We start from the raw sequence: 19,912 nt of genomic DNA, 5'->3' as shown, positions 1-19,912 counted from the left end.
GGGCTTTCTCTATGGACTGATCCCTGCAGGGACTGGAACAGACCAGAAGGAAGGGATAGACAGTTGTGACAACGGCGGTGATGATCGTGATGACCCAGATGACGAGGATGACAAGGATGATGGTGATGATGGCGATGGTGACGGTGATGATAGTAACTTTTGAGTGCTTCTGTGGTGGGAGCTGTTTGAAGCACATCATATGCGTCAGCACAGTGGGCTTCTCCTTACACCCCTATGAAGTAGTTTTATTGTCCTGACTAGATAGATAAGGCAACAGAGGCCCAGGAAGGTTGGGGGAGGGTAATGCCCTTTAACCCTGAGCCTCCTGGGCAACCTGTGCCTTTGGCCACCCTGTGCCACCAGCAAAGAAGCCAGCGCCTGGTGCCCAACACCTGCCAGATGCCCCATACGCAGCCGTTCCCATTTTCCTGTGTTGCTCTTGCCTTATACTTCTCCTCAGAGAGGTCAGACCATGCGACCTGGAAGGCCAAACTCAAAGCCCAACTCACTCATTAAACAGATGGGGAAACTGAGTCCAAGACAGGGGAAGGAGCTTGCCCAAGGGTACATAGTACCCAGATCCCCGATGGTCAGTGGAGGCCCAGATGGCTCTGTGGGGACTGCAGCTGAGGGGGTAGGGAGCAAGGAGAGGTAGTCTGGCCCCAGGCAGAGCCTGGCTGCTGCTTTGAAAGAGGTTCAGTGTGTGTAGGGGGGGACGGTGTAAAACCATCTGGTAGGTGGAGGAGCACTCCTAGCGTCCCCCACCTGTACTTCACAACTTGACGGCCTCCCCCCTCCCTAAAACCCAGCTCTCCTCCCTATTCCCCACCCCCAACCCTCCCTTGGGTGGGACCCCGGGCCAGGGAGCTGGGACCCACGCACACCCCTCCTCTCCAGGCCTCAGCAATGTGAGGGGCAGCAGCACCCATCTCCCCTGGCAGGGGAGGTAATGTAGGTAAAAGGCCGACTTCCAGGCGGAGAGGGGAGTTGTTGTTATTTTTATTAGTAGCACAGCAGATAACTGGTCAGACTGCATTTTTCTTCAGTCGCCCCCGGGGCCCTGGAGAAACAGCTTCAAACGGTGCTGGAGACTGCTGAGAGCACAGATCAAGAAATCTAGGTTCTATCCCAGCTCTGGCCCGACTCCTGGGCGCTTTGGACAAGGTCCTGTCGCCGTCCTCTCTCGCTCCCCGCCTCCACTGGGCCCTAAGGAGTCACTGAGATGTTCTGACTTGGTCTCAGGAGCTTCGGAGAGGTCTTAGCCTCGCAGGGTGTGGGGAGGCCCCCCTGGAGCAACAGGGAAGGGGAGGCCGGCAGGGGAGCGTCCCTGGCACCTGAGCCGGTGGGCTTCCTGGGGCTGACTCTGGCGAAGAGTGAGGTCCTCCACAACATTTTGGGGGAAGGAGATTTGGCCTGCGCTGAGGCCCTCCTGCGGTCATGACCATCCGGGAGGGGGAGCCCCCATCAGGTGCGGGAGGATGCCAGGCAGAGGTAGCTAGGGCGAGGGGAGAAGGGGAGAGTGCTCTCCAGGCCAGGGATCGGGAGCTGGGAGCTGAAGGTGGATGCCTGCAGGGGCTGGGGAGACGGAGGGCGCACATCGCCACCTAGGCCCCAAGGAAGGCAGCGCAGCCCTAGCCGGGCTCCAGGGCGCCTTCGGCCCACTCCCTCCACACCTGGAGCACCCCACTGGGCGGCCTGCCTGTGCTGGGGCCTGAGGGCAGCGGGTGATGTCCACAAGGCCCACCCCCCGTCTGCAGGGTGCTCACAGCTTGGGCAACGGCCAACCCTGTAGTGTGACCATTCGCCAGCTGACTGTGTGACCCTCGGCCAGAGAGTAAACCTCTCTGAGCCCATTTTCTCATCTGTGAAAAGGGAGACCATTTCCTCCCTGGCAGGCTTACGGAGAGCCAAGGTGGGATACGGCCTGTGAAGTCCCCAGGCTGGGGACTGGTACACAGTGAGTTTTCAGTGGCTGGTTGTTCCCTTCCTCTTTCTTCTACACTTAAAGTCCTAGGATATCAAGAAAAACACTGGAGAGCAAGCAGCTTACTACTTGGGGGAGTCAAAGAAGGCTTCATGCTGGAGAGAGGGTATTGGAATAGGGTTTTGAGGCATGGACAGGAGTTTTCTAGGCATTCCAGGGCTCTGTGAAGGCAGGAACTCTATCCACCTTGGATTGTCCCTGTTTTCCCAATGCCTGGTATATAACAGGAGCTTAATAAATATTTGCTAGATGGGTGGATGGCATTCCAGGAGGCAGGGGCAGTATAAGCAGAGGTGTGGAGGCATGCCTTGGTCTGGCATCACTTGTGGACGAGCCACCTGGTCTACAAAAGGCCATTGTACTGTGAGTCCACCTGTGTCTCCTGTAGAACCATGGGCGCTCCACGGGCAGGCTCCTGTTGCCCTCGCCTTATTATCACTATGGCTCAGTCCTGTCCTGGTCCAGAGGACCAGGCTCTGGATTTGATCCTTGTGTGGATGGAAGGCTGCCCCTTTGGATAACTGCCAAAATCCTTCTTTGGGGCAAGGAGTGTGTGTGTGTGTGTGTGTGTGTGTGTGTGTATGTGTTGTGGGGCTGTCGTCCTATTATCTTCCTTGCTCTTCCTGGGGACCCAAGGAGAAAGTCCAAAATCTACACCCCACCTTACTAGGCCCTTCCTGACTGGCCTCTGTCCACTTCTGCAGCCCCGTAAACTTTTGTCAGATGATGCTCTGGGGGACACCTGGGTGGCTCAGCGGCTAAGCATCTGCCTTCAGCTCAGGGTGTGACCCTGGAGTCCCAGGATCAAGTCCTGCATCAGACTCCCTGTGGGGAGCCTGCTTCTCCCTCTGCCTGTGTCTCTGCCTCTCTCTGGGTCTCTCATGAATAAATAAATAAATCTTTAAAAAAAAAAAAAGGATGATGCTCTGGACTGTGGGGGAAATAAAGCAGGGCAAAGGCAGTTGGAGGGGAGGGATTGCTGGTTTTGGGGGTGTGGTCAGTGAAGGGACCTCTTTAAGAAGATGACACTAGAGCAGAGTGTCACCTCCCTTTTCAGGCCCTGGGAGCAAAGCCCACCTAAACCTCCAGGCTGGGCCGGGCATCCTTCTGGTGCCCCATGGCCTTTGTGTACTCTTCGTCTTGGCTTCAGGCCACCTGGCCCGGCCACTTTTAGCCTTATGACCTTGGACAACTTGATAAACTTTTCTGTGCCTCTGTTTCTTCTTCTGTTGAATGGGGATAAAATAATACCTGCTTCCAGGGTGGCCATGGGCATTCCATCTGTTATCATCTGCAGAGGGCTCAGAACGGCACCTTGCATGTCATCAGTGCTCCAGAAGTGGGGCCATATTCATCAGCATTACTGCATTTATGTCATTTTTATTTTTCTTTTCCTCTAGAAGCAATGACTGTTGAGTCTTGTCCGATCCTCTGGAAATGGAAATGGGAGGAACTTCCTCAGGGAGTTTGGGCAAGGCTGGTGAGTGAGGACAGTGCCCCGCAGTCTTCCCAACCGCTGGACGGGAACGGTGACTAATGGAGTCCTCACTTATGTGCCAGGACGGACGGTGCTGTCTTGTACAAGTATCCTTGTGCCCCAAACACTCCTGAGGTAGCTGCACCCTTGCAGACGAGGAAACCCCAGCCCCAGGAACCGGTCACCTGGTTCAGGCCTGCGGGGGCTCAGCTGGGATATGACCCCACATCAGCCTGGCCCGGCACTAAGCTGCCTGGCTGGAGAAGTACCTTCCAACCCACGCCAGGTTAAGGCTGGTTGAGAGCTCCGCCCACCAAGGAGGCCAAAGTTTCATTCTGTGGAATTGATGTAAAGGAAGCTGGGTGGGGGCAGCTATGGCCTTTTCAAAAGGAGGACACATCGATTGTGCAGTTTATACACCTAAATTCAACTGTATTCCTTTAGGATGGAGAGGCAGGGGGTGGAGCAGGAGGAGAGAAGAGAGGGAGGGGTGACAGGCACCCCCGTGGAGGCCCACTCCACGGTCTGCACTCAGCTGTGTGTGGGGTTGGGCCTGGGAGCACTGGCAGGTTGCAGGCAGCCTTGGGTCCCCGTGGCCTCTGGGAGTCTCTCACCCAGCTGAACAGGTTCTGCAGTGAAAAGACTGGATTTTCATACTGCTTGGCCTCCAAGCAGGTCAGCGGTATCTTCTAGTCCCCAAAGAAAGAACATGGACCCCACATGGAAGGGGAAAAATCCACAGGCTGGAGACAATGGACTGCATCCCACGCAGGCCAACAGCCTGTGGTTTTCACCATCTGGGCGCCAACCTTGGCACTGAGGGCCTCCAGGTGTGAGACGTTGGAGCAAGAGCACCAGGCTTGGCTCACAACACCAGGGACTGACCTTGTATGACCTTGATCAAGTCCTTTCCCTTTTCTGGGCCTCACGATCCCCTCTGTGAACACAGCAGTGGCAAGAGTGGGTGATCTCCCTTTCAGCTCTGTCGCTGGGTGCCCCAGCCATTCACTTGGTCAACAGGCATTCCACCCAGGGCACTGCTCTAGCTGCCAGGGTGACACAAGGGAAGGAGAAAGAGAAGGTCTGCTCTTGGGGAACTTGGTTTTGATGGAGAGACAGTGAGCATGCCAACAACCAAGAAGGTAATTTCAGATGGTGGAAAGTGACAACACACATGGTCATGTGACAGAGAGCAAGGAGGCTTCCTTAGGTGGGGAGGTCCAAGAAGGGCTCCCTGGGAAGAGGACATTTGAACCGAGACCTGAAGATTGAGATCTGTCATGTGAGAATCTAGCAGATGTGCAAGACAGAAGGATGGCAAGTGCAAAGGCCCCGTGGCAAGACTGATGTTGGCATGACCGAAGAACAGAAAGGCCAGAGTGGCTGGGGCGGTGAGCCAGAGGGAGTGCTGTCTGAGTCGAGGCAGAGGAAGTGAGCAGGACTGATGGTTCTCAGCCAGGGGTGCACCACCTTTCCCAGTGAATGCCCCTCAGTTGTCCCAAGGACTGGGGGACGTGCCACTAGCATGTAGCGCTGGGAGGATGACAGACGTCCCATGATACGGAGGGGTCCCACACAGTCCTGCTATTTCCCTTATCAGGACACATTAGACCCCACCCCCTGCCTATCAGGATGGTTACTATTAAAAACCAGAACAAAACCAAAAATCAACAAGAGTTGGTAAGGATGCAGAGAGATTGGAGCCCTGGGCGCTGCTGGTGGGAGGGTAAAATGGTGCAGCAGCCCTGGGATACAGTGTGGCTGTTCCTCCAAAATTCAGAAGAGAACTACCACGTGATGCACCGATTCCACTTCTGGTCACAGGTCCAAAGGAATTGAAAGCAGCACTCAGAGAGCTATCTGTACACCCGTGTTCATAGCAGGATTACTCACAATAGCCAAAAGGTAGAAAAAAAACCCCAAATGTCCATCGAGGGAGGAGTGGAGAAACCGAGTATAGACTATACATGCAGTGGAATATTATTCAGCCTTAGAAAGGAAAGATTCTCACGCACACTACAGTGTTGGACGACCCTTGAGGACACTATGCTGAATGACACGAGCCAGTCCACAAAAATACAGAGCCGGTGTGATTGCGCTTCTGTGAGGACCTGGAGCGGACAAGTTCATAGAGACAAAGAGTAGACAAAGAGTAGAGACAAGAGTAGAGGTTGCCGGGGGCTGGAGGTGAGGGGAATGAGGAGTTGTTGTTTGTTCAACGGGAATGGGGTTTCAACGGTGGAAGATGAAAATGTCCTAAAGTCTGGGAGCACGACAGTCTGAATGTACTTAATACGACTGAGTTATACGCTTAAGAGTGGTTATGAGGGTTGGACGGAGGGGCACCTGGGGGGCTCAGTCGGTTAAGCGTCTGCCTTCAACTTAGATCAGGTCATGGTCCTGGGGTCCTGGGGTCCTAGGGTCCTGAGATCAAGCCCCATTTAGCCTGCCTCTCTGTCTCCCTCTGCCCTCCCCTCCTCCTGCTTGTGCTCCCTCTCTCTCACGCACTCTCCCTCCAATAAATAAATAAATACAATCTTTGAAAAAAAAATGGTTACGAGGATAAATTTTATATTATGTGTCTTTTACCACATTTTGAAAAAAGAAACATCAGATCATCTTTTTCCCTCAGTTAAGAGTTTGGATATTTTCCTGAGTACCGGGAAGCCGTCGGGAGGGATTGATGTAACTATTAGATGTATTTTTTGTTTGTTTGTTTGTTTGTTTTGTTGAATCACCCTGGCTGCTCTGTGGAGAAAGGATGCTGGGGCAGCAGGAACGGATGCGGGCAGGCCGGGGAGGCTGGCCAGTCATCCAGGAGAGAGAGAGTGGCTTGGACCAGGCTAGTAACCATGGATGTGGTGAGAAGTGGGTGGATCCAAGGGGGGGAGGTGGAGGAGAGTCTCCAGGACCAGCAGGCAGACTGGATGGGAAGGCAAGAGGAAGTGTCACTTGTGGCCTTCTGCTCTGTGGGCATGTGTTTTCTGAGCTCCTATGATGCGCTCGGCACGTGCCGGAGAGACAACAAAGGGGCTGGGAGATCAGACCAGTGGGACTCTGACCACATCATCTCTAGGCTGGACCAAACAACTGAAGGCATGAAAGGATTTCGAGACATCATTTGGTCCACCTTCGTGCCTCCAGACCAGATACAGGTTCTCCCGTCTTCAAAGGACGGTGCACGGAGGGATTGGAGACCTCCCTGCAGGTGTCCGTGGAGCTGGAGGGGTGGGGGTCAGTACCCTGCATCCTGGTTAGAGGCTTTAACCTTTCCAGAGCCTGGTCAGAGCTGTAGTCTGTTTGATGGTCTTAATATCCCCAAAGTGTTGGCAGGGATGTTTTCTCCCCCGTCACGCACTCGAGGAAACTGAGTCTTGGAGAAGCGTCATTGTCTCAGCCACAAAGAGCTGTGCAGGTAAGGCTGCACTTTTCTCCTCATGCCTATGTTTGTGCAGATGCGGGAGCCCGAGGTGCGCGCCTGGGGCGTGCAGATGTGAGAACCAGAGGTGCTTCTAGATGCTTAGTGCTGGCCTCCACCCTTGCAGCCCAGTCCAGGAATGTGTCTGGCTGCAGACAATTGGCGTCACAGCTGCAGACCAGAGGCTTCCAGGGCTGGGAGTAACCGAGAAGTCCTCCCACCCATCCTCTTGCCTTCAGGGGGGACGATCCCCCTCCTCCAAAGACCAACCTCGCCAAGAGGAATGATATCTTTTCCTCAAAGAGTGCCTCTTCTCTCCCTCAGGCTTTCATTCCTGTGGGGAGCAGCTTCCAGCCAAAGACCTCTTCCCAAGGACTGCAGACATCTTTACTTCTGCTTGCCCAGCGTGTACACCCTTTGGGAGCCTCTTCTCCCCAACTTCCAGGTCACTGCTTTGGGCAGGCTCACCGCAGAGTGGACCTGCGGCATAGGCCTGGCCAGTGAGAGGGTCACAGTGCCCTCATCTCAGGGCTGTTTAGGGACGGGCACGAGACAGAAACAAGGCCAATCAGATTTGACTCTGGGAGTTTTGCTGTAGCCGGTAGCCGTGGGGGGTAAAGTGCTCTCTTTCAGTTGAGATTGCTGTTGGGGTAGAAGCCCAAAGCTGCCAAGGTTTAGGAGAGTCTGCTGGGGATGAATGCAAGCCAAGGGCATCCAGTGGTGAACTGGAGAGAGCTGGAGGGAGCTGGAGGGAGCGGAGCGACAGCCCCTGACCACCGCAGCTGAGTACCTGGATCCAGCCATGTCTAGAGCTAGAGACCCAAGGACATTTTTGTTATGCGAGCTGATGAATCCCTCTTCCCACTTCATAAGCCAGTCAGAGTTGGGTTTCTGTCATTTGCAGTGAAAGTGCACCAAGCCCACCTCAGCCCACCCCTCCCCTGCAGAAACTTTGCCCTTTGGCCGGCCCACAGGGGCCTGCGGGGGCCCGGGTATGCCCTTAGCAGGAGACTCTTTCGTCCCCAGAGTCTGCTGGCCAATCATTGCTCAGCATCTGTGTCTCCACTTGAACCCACCCCGTTCCTCTCGCTGTCTTCTCCTTGGCTTTATGGTATTCAGAGTTCTTTCCATCGCAAGTTAGAGAAGGCTGCATCTCTTAGTGGAAAAGGGGACTTGAGGGTCTGGGAAGGCGCCTGGCTGTGGGAAGCCTGGGGGGCTAGAACCAGGGTGCAGCGCCACAGGGGTCTCTGTCCATCACTCCTCTCTGCTCTTGTCTGCTTCCCTTTGAGGTTGGTCTCCTTCTGTCCCTCTAGGGGGTAAGGAGCTCGGTCAGAAGCTTCTTGTCAGCCCCAAGGAAGGACTTGGACTGGGTTCGTTTGGGTCATGTGCCCACTCTTGGACCAGGGAAATGGGGTATGCTCATTGACCAGGTCTGGGTCACGTGAGTAGGGTGTTGAGGCGTAGTGATTGGTGGAGTCCTATTGGGAAGGAGGGGCGTGTCCCAAAGAGATGGGGTGGCTGATACTGGACAAAGGATGGGATGTGGGGGCTGCTGGACCACCTCAGCTGCCACCGCCATCACCAGCATCGCCAACTACCAGCATTTACCGAACTCCTAGTGTGGGCCAGATTCTAGGAGGAGTCCATTCATTCATTCACTCATTGGTTTATTCATCGTGTACCAACTCATACCAGGCCCTGAGCTCGAGATACAATGAGACAAGTGCCTCTTGTCACCCTCATAGATGGGGACTCAACTCCTAGTTCAGCCTAGAGGGGAAGAACATTAAATAAGCCATTACCTTTCCCTGGGATAAGAGCATCGATAGGGGAGTATACTCAGAGCAGGGCCAGCTAGTGTAGTTCCAGCATGACAGTCAGGGAGGGCTTCCAGGAGGAAGTGACAGCTGAGGAGAGAAAGGAAGAATAGGAGAGGAAGGGGAAGAAGAAGAGGTTCCAGGAGAGGTGGTCCTGGTAGGAGTAGAGTGACTGCCCCGCGGACATTGTGTGATGTGGGGAGACAGGATATGAGCCCATTTATTCATCTCTTCCTTCCTTCATTCGGCTGGTGTCAACTGAGCTCCAGAGATGCCTCCGTAATAGGCTGAGCCATGGGTTTTGGAAGTGAGACGGCCGTGGCCCTTTCCCCCAGGAACTCCTATTCTACTTGGTGGGTGGGGGGGCAGATGCAGGGGTGGGAGGTGGCAGGACAGGGGAGCAGCTTGATTCCCCTGGAGGACAGTGAGGGCTCCGGGAGGAGGTGCCGTCCTCGTTGAGTCTTGGTGGGATGAACTCATGAGGGGAGTGAAACCACAGGTCCTCTGTTCTTAGAGCTGGTCCCTGTATATACTGTCTCCATAACAACCAGTCTGTGTGTGTCCCAAACAGCATCCTCTTGACGGCCGTTCGCCCCTGGAGAAGCTCCCCAATGTTCTCGGGTCAGTTGGTCTTGTCCTCTCTGCTGTGCTCATGCAGAGGTGTAGGAGGAAGCCAGTCATGAACCTACTAGAAAGGCCAGTAAGTAGACCAATGCGGAAAGGGAAGGTAGGAGAGGGGCCTTGGTCTGGATCTGAGTTAGGGGATGGGATTCAGCTCCTAGTCTAGCAGCACACTCACCGTGGGACCTGGGGCAAGCCCTCATCCTCTCCAGGCCTCGGTCGGGTCCACTTCCATAGGAGGAGCACATGGGCCCCATAAGGTGCCGCTCCAGTCCTGACACGGTGGGGTTTCTGGGCCTCCAGCCCCCGTGGCAGGCAGCCCCTGTCTTCGTGGACCGGAGGGGATGGTGGAGGTAAGGCTGCGTTGGGGCTCCTGGCTCTCGGCCACACCGCCTGCAGCCTTCAGGACCTGAGTCATCTTCCGGGCAGCGAGTGACCTCTCCATACCCCTGTCTCCCCCCAGCCCCGTGACCCTGGGCGGTGTGCAGGGCCAGGCCGTCCCAGGCGGGCGGCACGGTGGAAATCACAATATTGACCCAGCACGCAGGAAGTGGGGAGGACAGGCCGCCAGGGTTCCGGGGCTGGAGGGGAGACAGCTTGCTGAGTGATGAGCTCGGAGCAATGCTCTCCCTCCCTCCTGGGTCACCGCTGCTGCCCGCCTGCCAGGGCTGTTCCTCCCAGCTCCAGGGCCCCCTCCCCGGACCTCCCTCCTACACATTCCCCTGGCCCAGGCTCGGGAGGGGAGCTGCTGGGGAGCCCTCTCGGGGCCTGCCTCCCTCCATACAAGGCACGGGCTCCCCTGGGCTTCCCCGTTTCCCTGGGGCCAGACTGCAGCCACATGCTTACAGGCTGCTGGCCTTTGGAATAGTCTCACCTCCCATCTAATGCCTGGGGAAACGGAGGCTCACAAAGTTACTTGGCCAGCAGCGTCAGAATCAGGATTCACACTCAGGACTGTGGAGTCCAGGCCACACTCCGCCCAGCCACCCACGAGTCAGTTAGCTTTGGTCATGACAGCGGGAATAATCAACTACTTTAGTGAAGCGCCACATCTTACTCAGCCCCTGCCACCACGCCAGGAGGGGTTCAGTTACTAAGCTGACTTTTCAGATGAGCAAGTACGGTTCAGAGGAGGCTGAAGGACTTTCCCAAAGACACAGCTAGCCATCAGCAGATGGGCGTTTGGACTGAGATGTGCCTAATCCCCAAGCTCATGCTTTGTCTGTCCTGACAAAACCACGGGGCAGGAAGAGCCTGTCCTTGAAATTCTGCTTAAATGTTCCCAACACCCCCACCAAGCCTTAGGACCACCTTCTGGATCCTTGTGCCCATGAGTATTTGCATCTGCAAAGGGGTTCCTGGGGGGGTGGGGTGGGGAACATAGCGCGGCCCAAAACCTTACCCTCCAATGATGCAATTCTCCGTCAGTGTTCCTTGGGGGGCTTGGCCATGGACTTGGAGGTGACCATCCAGCCTGCTGATGGGTCAAGCTGGACCAGGAAGCACCGCTGAGTGGTCAGCAACCTCTGGGGAGGCAGAGGGGGAGCAGAGATACTCCTGGGCTTGGAGATGGGTCCACAGGGGCCTCCTCCCTGCTCTGCAGAGGCTTGATTCCCTCATTCACAGGAATGATTGAGGGCATTTGAAGGTCTGCTTTCCGATATCAGAGAGGAGTAGGAGTTTTGGCTCCTGTGACCCCAGCACCCTTCCCATGAGCTGGGTGTGGATGGGGACACGGCTTACATGGGCTTTCCTTGCGCTCTGCTTGGACTGTATGCCCTGGGCTCGCTCGATGTGAAGTCACCAATCAAAACCTGCCTGTGTGCTTATTCTAGGCTGCCCCTGGGGATATTATCTAAATCACAGGAAAAATTCACTCAGAATTCATTGTAGGCAATTTGCATGAAGTCTGAGAAACTGGTTTAATTTTGTAGTAATGGACACCGGGTGTGTGTGTGTGTGTCTGTGTGTGTGTGTGTGCACACGCACGTGCATGCACATGCATGAACTAAATCTGACACAGAACAGTGCAGGACTTCCTGACCCGGCTTACGTGCCCTGTCCCTTTCCTACTCGCTCCAAATTATAATGACTACCATTTATTGAACATCTACTGTGTAGCAGGTTAGATACCACCTGGGCCAATTTTTTCACCTTTGTACCAAGGTGGAACCCGACTTTCAGAACACGGAAAATATGCACCACGGATTGCATTGATTAGTGATGTCTGCTCTAGGCACGGGAAGGGAGGGGCTGGTGCACGTACCTCATATTTGCCTTCCCTCATTAATTCGGTGCATAAAATTGTATGTGTCCATATTTTCTACCTAACCACGTGTAATTTCATAATCTGCCCTTAAACCTTTGTGGAACAAGACTTTGTATAAATAAATAGTCATAATTCATTACAAAAAAATTATTAGGTGTGTTCATACAGGTTATATGATTATATCCTCCCCATATCCCAGTAGGAGAAAACAGGTGGGTCATTACAGAGGCAGAAACTCACATTCAAGGTCAGGACCTCTGCTAACCCCTAGAGTACCTTTATGTGTGCTGGAAAAATGTGCCCCTCTGGGTGATTGTGGCTTGGTATGCAGAGCACTACCAGATTCACCCCATCATTCCAGGGGCCCTTATTCAGTGCACAAGCTGAACAACTGTACACAGCAGCCCTGTTCCATGTCTTGCCAAATCCCACCTTTATATCTTCTACTCCAAAGCCAGGGCTCGTTTGACCTCACAGCTCACAGGTCCACATTCTGGGTCTGGGACACCAATTCAGGCCCCAGGACAGATGGTATTTTGTCTGAGGCTAAGTGGGGGGTAGAAGGAAGAGCAGCGTTAACAGTGCAGCCCGTGTTCATGTCACAAACAAGCAAGATCGCTGCTTGGCCTGGCCGTGCCTGCCAGGTTCCGGTGAGGAATAGTCCCAGGGAGGCCCTCTCAGAGGACCTGCTGTCCCCCAAGGCCCCGTCCTTGGCCGCCACCCCAAGCTGGAAAAGCAGGCGTGAGGCCTCCTCCTTGGTGCCTTTATCCTGCACGTTTTTTCCCCCGCTTGCTTTCCGCCCGGGGATTACCACCGGGGTTGGGCTTCTGCACACTGCTGTCACCTGGGTCCCCACACGGGATGCTTGAAAAACATCTCTCTGAAAGCAGAGAAAGTGTGAGCCTTCGAGAAGGAGGGTGTGGAAGGAGAGCGGTCCTTGGAGGAGGGGAAATTTACAGCATTCATTTGGCCAGTTCTTCGGACGCCGTGCAGCCTGCGTGGAAGGCCTTCCGGAGGTAAGCGCTGGTATTTTACTGCTTGAAATCTGATGTCAACACTTTTGTGTCTGTGGAGATCGCCTCCGCCGCCTCCTCCTTTGACAGATGAGGAAACTGAGGCCCAGGACTGAAAGTGACTTGCCTAGGCCCACGTAGCTGAGCAGAAAATCCCGGGCCCTGCCTGTGAAGGCTTGAGTGCGTGCAGAGTTCCTGGGTTTTACGTCAAGAGGATGAGAAGTGGCCTGGTGGTGGCGGCTGGTCCGCTCAGCTCCCTTATCCATCAGCCAGCAAGGAGCCAGGCTCTCCGACACCTCACAACCTGCCCGTGAAGGCAGTTACGATCCACATTTCACAGATGTGCAAACTGAGGGCCCTAGAGCCTGGATTGCTTGCTGGTGGTCACACCAGCAGAGGAGAAGGTGACACATTGTAGTGGTTAGAAATACAGTCTCTGGGGCCCATCAGCATCGGTGGTGGAAACTCAGCCGAGGTACTTGGTCTCTCTGAGCCTCGGTTTCCTCATCTGTAGAATGGGGATAATAGCCAGAGGGCTGTTAGGAAGATTCAGTAGGCGAATGCCTGGAGGCTGAGGGGTGCCTCACACAGTCTCGGGGTTCGTTATGGTCAATGAAGAGTGGCCAGCGTCAGTGTGATCATCCCTCTCAACGTTATCACGCAGCTCTAGCAGACGCTTGTTGGGTTGGCCGCTAGAGTCGAACCTCTGGATTCCTTGGAGCAAATGGCCTCTGCCCTTTGTGTGTCGTTGTGGCGATTATGGTGGTGGTGGGAGCGAGGTGCTCCCCTCCTGCCTCCAGACTCTCCCTCTCTCTCTCTCTCTCTCCAATAAATAAATAAAATAAAATAATAATAATAATAATAAGTCAACAATGGTTGGAGACTTTTCTGGTATCAGGCTTGTAGAGTGTCTTGCTCAGTGTTTTGTGCTGTCAGATGCTCGTTTATCTCTTTATTCATTGAGCAGTTATCTCAGGGGCACCCCCCTGAGCCAGGCACTGGGCTGGGGGCTGGGGACACAGTGACACACACAGCTTCCTCACTGCCAGGTGTCCTGAGCCCTCCTGGAGCCTGCCACACCTGAACTCCCCTTTCCGGGCTCCCATCGCTCAGAGCGTCCCTCTGTCTTCCCCTCTGCTGACATCAGCCAGAGTTAATTAGTCAGAGCCCGGTTACCTCTGGGCACTGGTAGGGTTGTTCCCGTGCTCCCAAGCCTGGACTGTTCCCCTGGTGTCACCTTGCTTCCCGGTACCCATAGTTTTCACGATGCCTGAGCCTTGGGGACCCTAAGATTGCGCTGGGGAGGTCACAGGATTCATCTGAAAACAGTATGTCACCAGACCTTTGAGAGGCCACAAAATTGCCTGATAACAATGGTTTTCAAATTATATCCCTTAGAGCTGTAGAGTTGTGTGGAGTACCTCAGGGTTGTTGGGATTTGGGAAGGTGCAGGGGGCAGTTGAGCGCAGGAGCCCCCCTCCCCTCCCCACTACCATGCGGCTTTTAACCAGAGTGGCTTTATGTGTGTGTGTCATTCAGGAAGCTTGGGCTTCGGACCGATGGTGCTTGGGTCTGAGGTATCTCTCTACCTCTTGTGCACTGACCTCGAGGCATTTAATCACTCTGTGCCTCAGTTGCCCTATTTGTAAAGTGGGAATGATAACACTTCACAGAGTGGCTCTGAGGATTGAAGAGGATTAAATTCTGAGAAGCACTGGCCCATGGTGAGTCTTCAGTGGGTGCTAGCTACTGTTCCTACCTCCTTCACATACTGGGTTTCAGGGGGATGGGGAGACGGGTAGAGACCATTTCTTTCCTTTCTTTACTCTTTGTGACCAATAGGTTCATTATCACTAGCATCAATTACTTTTTTTTTAATTATTACTTTAAATACAGATACAAGTGAATAACAAAGAGCACTGATTCTGGAGTCAGAGACAGACCTTTCTTGTCCTGGCTCTGCTACTTATTGGCCGTGTGTCCTAGAACAAGGTACTGAACCTCTCTGTGCCTGTTTCTTTGTTTGGACAGTGGGGATGTTAAAAGCTGTTAAAAGGGGGGACTTAGGGAGCTCACGCAGGAGAGGCACGGGGCACAGGCCCTGGCACGGAGTGCGTGCTCAGTTCATGGCAGTTGCCAGGAGGCCTGGGTTCAGTGAGGCACAGAGGAGGAGGAAGCAACTCCAGCTGAAGGGATCAGGGAAGGCTTCCTAGAGGAGGTGGTGTTTGAATGGTTCTCAAAGGATGTCTAGGAGCGATCCAGGTAGAAGCGCTGTTTGGGCAGAGTGAGCACAGAGGTTGGGAATGGTGCGGGGTGTTAGGACTAGCATATCATTCAGGAGCCCGGAGAAGTGGGATGGAAGCTGGGGTGGGTAGGAAGCAGCTGGGCGTACGATCCGGGAGAGAGCAGGCCCGGTCATGTAGGGCCCTGTGGCCCAGCCGAATTGATCCTGAGGGCACTAGGGAGCCACGGGAGGGTTGGAGCAGGGGGTGAGCCGGTCGGCTTCAAGCTGTAGAGACACCGCTCAGCTGCCGCATGGAGAGTGGGCAGGAGGGGAGATCCTGGGGTCCGCTGCCATCGTGCCTCAGGTGACGGGGCCCAGGAGAGGGAGCGGGATGTCAGCAGTGCCCTGTGCCCCGGGTCTCAGGTCCAGTCCCATCTGGCGAGGACGGTGGAGCTGACCCCTACCCCGCAGCTCAGGGCCCGGCTCGCAAGGCCCGCAGCGCCGGCCGGGGCTGAGGCCAGCTCCAGCCTGCGAAGGGGAAGCAGAAATATTTGCTCAGCTGCAAAGACAACCCTGTGAGTCGTTTCTTCCCCAGAAGACCTGGCTCAGGGTGAGGGTCCAGCACCGTCCTCCCTCCCTCTGCTCTCCATCGTTTGCCCTCCTCCACGTGGGCCTTTGAGCCACCCACCAAAAGCGTCCTTCCCCCGTTGGACAGGCCCCCTGAGATCTAAGTCAGTGACCGTGACCTCTTTCTCCTCTCCTCCTCTCATCAAACACACAGCAATTCTTTCATCTTTTCCTCGTGTGACAGGGACTGACCTTTATTTTTATTTTTAGAGAAATGTCCAGATTCAGCCGTCCGTGATTCAAATCTTTCTTCGACTGGCGGACACAGACAAGGCACCGTGGGGTTTAAAGCCAGGACTTGGATGTGGGGCAGCCCGAGCTGGAGTCCCAGCTCTGCTACTGCTGGGCTGTGTGAGCGGGGCCGGTCAGTCAGGTCTCTGATCTCTAAATAGAAGCGCTTTCTCCAAGGGCCTATAAAGACTAAATGGGAGACTATTTATAGAGGATGTAGGACAGCGCGTGGTGCATAGTAAATGCTCAATAAGTGGCAGCAATTATTTCCCAGATCTCTGGACAGCTCGGCATTGCTTCGGCTTCCCCTAACCGTGGTACATTCGCCGATCGCCGTGACCTTGATGAAACATTCACAGATGCTTACTTGACTGCCGGCGACTTTTGCCTCCTGCTGTCACGCCTGTATAGTCTCTTCTCCTCAAGTGTGTCTTGCTTCTAACTGACAGGACAGTCGAGGTGATAAGGTTTCAGGTCCACGATTACATCACATGAGATCACCACTTCCTTCTTGCTAGGCTCAGGCGGGGTGGGGGGTGCTGCCACAGTGTAAGCTGGCCCAGGAGAGGCCTATGTGGCAAGAGGCTTTTTATTTTTATTTTTTTAAGATTATATTTATTTATTTTTGAGAGAGAGAAAGAGAGAGAGAGCGAGCATGAACAGGGGAGAGGGATAGGGAGAAGCAGACTCCCCGCTGAGCAGGGAGCCTGACGTGGGGCTGGATCCCAGGGTCCTGGGATCATGACCGACTGAGCCACCCAGGCACCCCTGGCCAACACTTTGCAGCCTTGCAAAAGACTCCTGACCCACAGAAACTGAGAGATAATAAATGTGCATTGTTTTAAGGGCACTAAGCTTGTGTCCAGATCGTTCTGCAGCCATAGAGAACTAACACAGTCTCTGAAGGTGCATCAGGGTGAAACCACAGTGGGCTGGTGGAATGATGAATTCTTTCAAACAGCTGATGGGGCAGCAGGAGGATGCAGCTGGGTGGCTTTGCTGGCAGCAACAGCAACAACTAGCTCTATCGAACGTTTGCTATGTTCTTCGCCAAACCCTCTACATACTGCAGTTCATCTGGTCTTCACCACACCCCAGGGACAACTATTACCCCACTAAACAGATAGCAAAGCTGAGGTTCGGAGCAGTTCAGCCACTGGCTTGAGGCTGAGGGGTGGAGGGGTCTGCAGACCCAGGTAGGCTGACACACAGGAAGCCCCTGCTCCCTGCTCTGCTGTGATAAGGGGGTCTGAAGGGTGCGGCAGCCGGACAGACCCTGGTTTGTGTTCTGGCTCTGCTGCTTCCTCGCTGTGTGAGCTTGGGCAAGCCGCTACCTCTGTGAGTCCATCTCTCTCTCTCTCTCTCTCTCTTTTTTCTCAAAGATTGTATTTATTTATTCATGAGAGACACAGAGAGAGAGGCAGAGACACAGGCAGAGGGAGAAGCAGGCTCCACGCAGGGAGCCTGATGCGAGACTCGATCCTGGGACCCCAGGATCACACCCTGAACTGAAGGTAGTCACTCAATCACTGAGCCACCCAGGGGTCCTGAGTCCTTCTCTTCTTCTGGAGCATGAGACTGGTGATACAGCCCCAGGGCTGGAGACCAGCAGCTGTCCCTCCCACTCTTGTCGCCCGTATTCTGCCGAGTGCACATGCACACATCTAGGACCTACATCTCCCCCACCTGCTTGGCAGCAAGGGGAGGTCAATGGAATGTGAGCGGAGTGAGGTGTGCGGCCTCTGGGCCACATCTGGGTAAGATGTGAATGAGATGGCCTTCCACGCTCTCTCCCCTCCCTGTGGGCTGCAGTGGGACCCCGACTCTGGTGAGGTGGCTTCCACCCTCTTGATGGGGGCGACTCCCCAGGAGATATCAGAGTGACAAGAGAGATAGCATCTAGGCGCCCAGACAGCGGTGGGGAGCTGGGCTGCATCCCTCCTCCCCTCCCTGCCAGGGCCTTGTGTCACCTCCTGGATGTGAGATGAGGGAGAAGTGTTTCAGGGTCTCTTTGTTACAGCAGCGTAGCCCACATCCTGACCACTAGGGAGAAGGGAAGCAAGGCCCTTAATAAGTAGTGGCTGCCGCCCTGCATCCTGGGGCTGGGTGGGGAACAAAGGTCGGGAATGGGGCCCTCTCTTGGCCTCTTATTCAGAATAAGGCACACTCATGTCCCTGTGTCAGATCCGCCTTGAGTTTAGCAGGTAATTTAAGCAGTAGCTTTCCTGAATTGTTGAGCTTTATGCTAAAGTGGTACAAAAACAGAGATCCAGCAGTGGGAAGGGCAAGGCTGGATGGGCCAGGCCTCCGGCAGGGAAGGCTTCCCATGGACACTCCTGCATCTCGCCAGCTCCCTCTACTTCTTCAAACCTGCTTAGTCCTCCCCCCAATGGCCCCCTCCAAGTCCCCCTCTACGTCCATCCACCCCGTGGGTGATAATGGCATCCTAGCACCCAATGCTTCCATCGGTACTGCAGCCTAGGCTGTCTCGGGGGTCAGCAAATGTTGATGGGGCTCAATGTCGGGGCAGGAGCCCTGGCTGTGTGAGGATGGGAGGGCAAGAGTACCCTGACTTTGGTATGACCTCCTCATTGGCAACGGGTCCGGCCAACTCCTTTTGATCTCTCTAAAGGGAAACACACCTTGCCACGGCAAGAGCTGATGTTTTGCTTAATAAAAATTGAGATTTATAGAAAAGTCGCAAAGATAGTACCAAGTCCTTGTGTACCTTTCACCCCATTGCTCTAAGGTTAACACCTGACATCATCATGGTACATTTCTCAAAACAAAGACAAGACTTTGTGTATAGTATTATTACTTACTCTACAGACTACATGGGTGTCACCAGTTTTCCCACTAATGTCCTTCTACTGTTTCAGGACCTAAACCAGGATCCCACACTGCAGTTGGGATGCACTGACTTTTGTCATCCCTATCCAGCCTGGTCTCGATGGGAGCCCATAGGCCGCTCCTGCCATGGTTTGCCCTTTCTCCTTGCAGAACGATGACTGGCATCATTAAGTTTGCCTTTTTCTGGGCGAGGCAAGGGTCCCCGCACTAGCTGTGAAGACTAATTGGGTGCTGGCATCACCCTCAACTAGTTTTTCTCTGCTGCCTTAATTTCTCGCCAGAAATTGAGAGAGATGTCAGTTTATTACCCAACACCGACAAAGTGTGTTGCAAGGACCCGGTGGCACACCCGTGACCGACTACTACTTCAGTGGGGTTATTAGACACAGCTCACTGGCAGCGAGTTCCTGCAGAAACAGGGCACACCGGGGAAGCCAGGGTGGCAAGGAAAACTGGGGAAACCTCACACTCCGTTCCACAGACTGAGCACCTACCGTGTGCAAGGCCTTGTGCATCCATCCTAGTGAGACATGTGGGTAAGCCAGGGGTGGAATCTGCCCTGAGATGCTCGTAGTCCTGTCAAGAGGAAGAAGGTCTGAGTAAGAAAACCAGGTGCATGTGTGGCTACTTGGAAGACTCTGCTGTGTGTCCCCGGTGAGATCACCTAACCTCTCTGCTCTGCGTCTCTTGGGGTCGCTAAAGAGTCAGGATTAGTTTCCTGGGGCCGCCAAAACAAAGTACCAGAGCTGGGGGGGGTGGGCTTAGACCACAGACAGGTATTGTCCTCAGAGATCGAGGTGCCAGCGTGGTCGCATCCTTCCGGGGGCTCCGCCTCCCTCCTGGCTCCTGTGGTTTGATGGCCGTCTGGTGTTCCTTGGCGTGTGGAAGCATCACCCTGGTCTCTGCCTTCGTCTTCGTGCGGTGTTCTTCCTGGGTGCATGTTTCCGTGTGCAAATTTCCCCCTTTTACAAGGACACCCATCATAATGGATTTGGGTCCGCCCTCCTTCAGAGGGCCCCCGTCTTACCCCATTACACCTGCAGTGACCCTATTTCCAAGTAAGGAAATTCTGAGCCACTGTTAGGACTTCAGTGTCAGGAATTTGGGGAGGGGGCACAACTCCACCCATAACACTATCTGGGGGCCTCCCCCTGTGGCTTGGGCAGCCGAGATCTGGGGGGGGGTGGCGTCCCCAGCAGGTGTTCAGAGTCAGGTGGAGGCTGCGGGCTTCTGACCTGCTCTCAAAAAACACACGGCATCCCTTCCGCTGCAAGGCACAAAGTCAGCGCTGATTCAGGGGAGGGGACCGCGCGCACACACACACACACACACACACACACACACGTACAAATCCCGGGAGGCATGCTGGGAGCCATTTTTG

General features: G+C 54.5%; 1 long non-coding RNA gene across 4 annotated transcripts in view; it reads left to right on the top strand.

The window, feature by feature from the left end:
* Window positions 1-19,912, top strand: part of LOC140634243 (uncharacterized) — a 63,826-nt gene that overhangs the window by 7,353 nt on the left and 36,561 nt on the right. For all 4 annotated transcript variants that reach the window (XR_012031757.1, XR_012031756.1, XR_012031755.1 and 1 more), the window contains 2 exons: window positions 30-143; window positions 3,385-12,602. This is a non-coding gene — a long non-coding RNA (uncharacterized lncRNA). The remainder of the gene's footprint in view (window positions 1-29; window positions 144-3,384; window positions 12,603-19,912) is intronic.

The sequence above is a fragment of the Canis lupus genome, chromosome 5 (assembly GCF_048164855.1).
Source record: "Canis lupus baileyi chromosome 5, mCanLup2.hap1, whole genome shotgun sequence".
NCBI classification, from domain to species: domain Eukaryota; kingdom Metazoa; phylum Chordata; class Mammalia; order Carnivora; family Canidae; genus Canis; species Canis lupus.
This window is presented reverse-complemented; position numbering and strand designations above follow the sequence as displayed.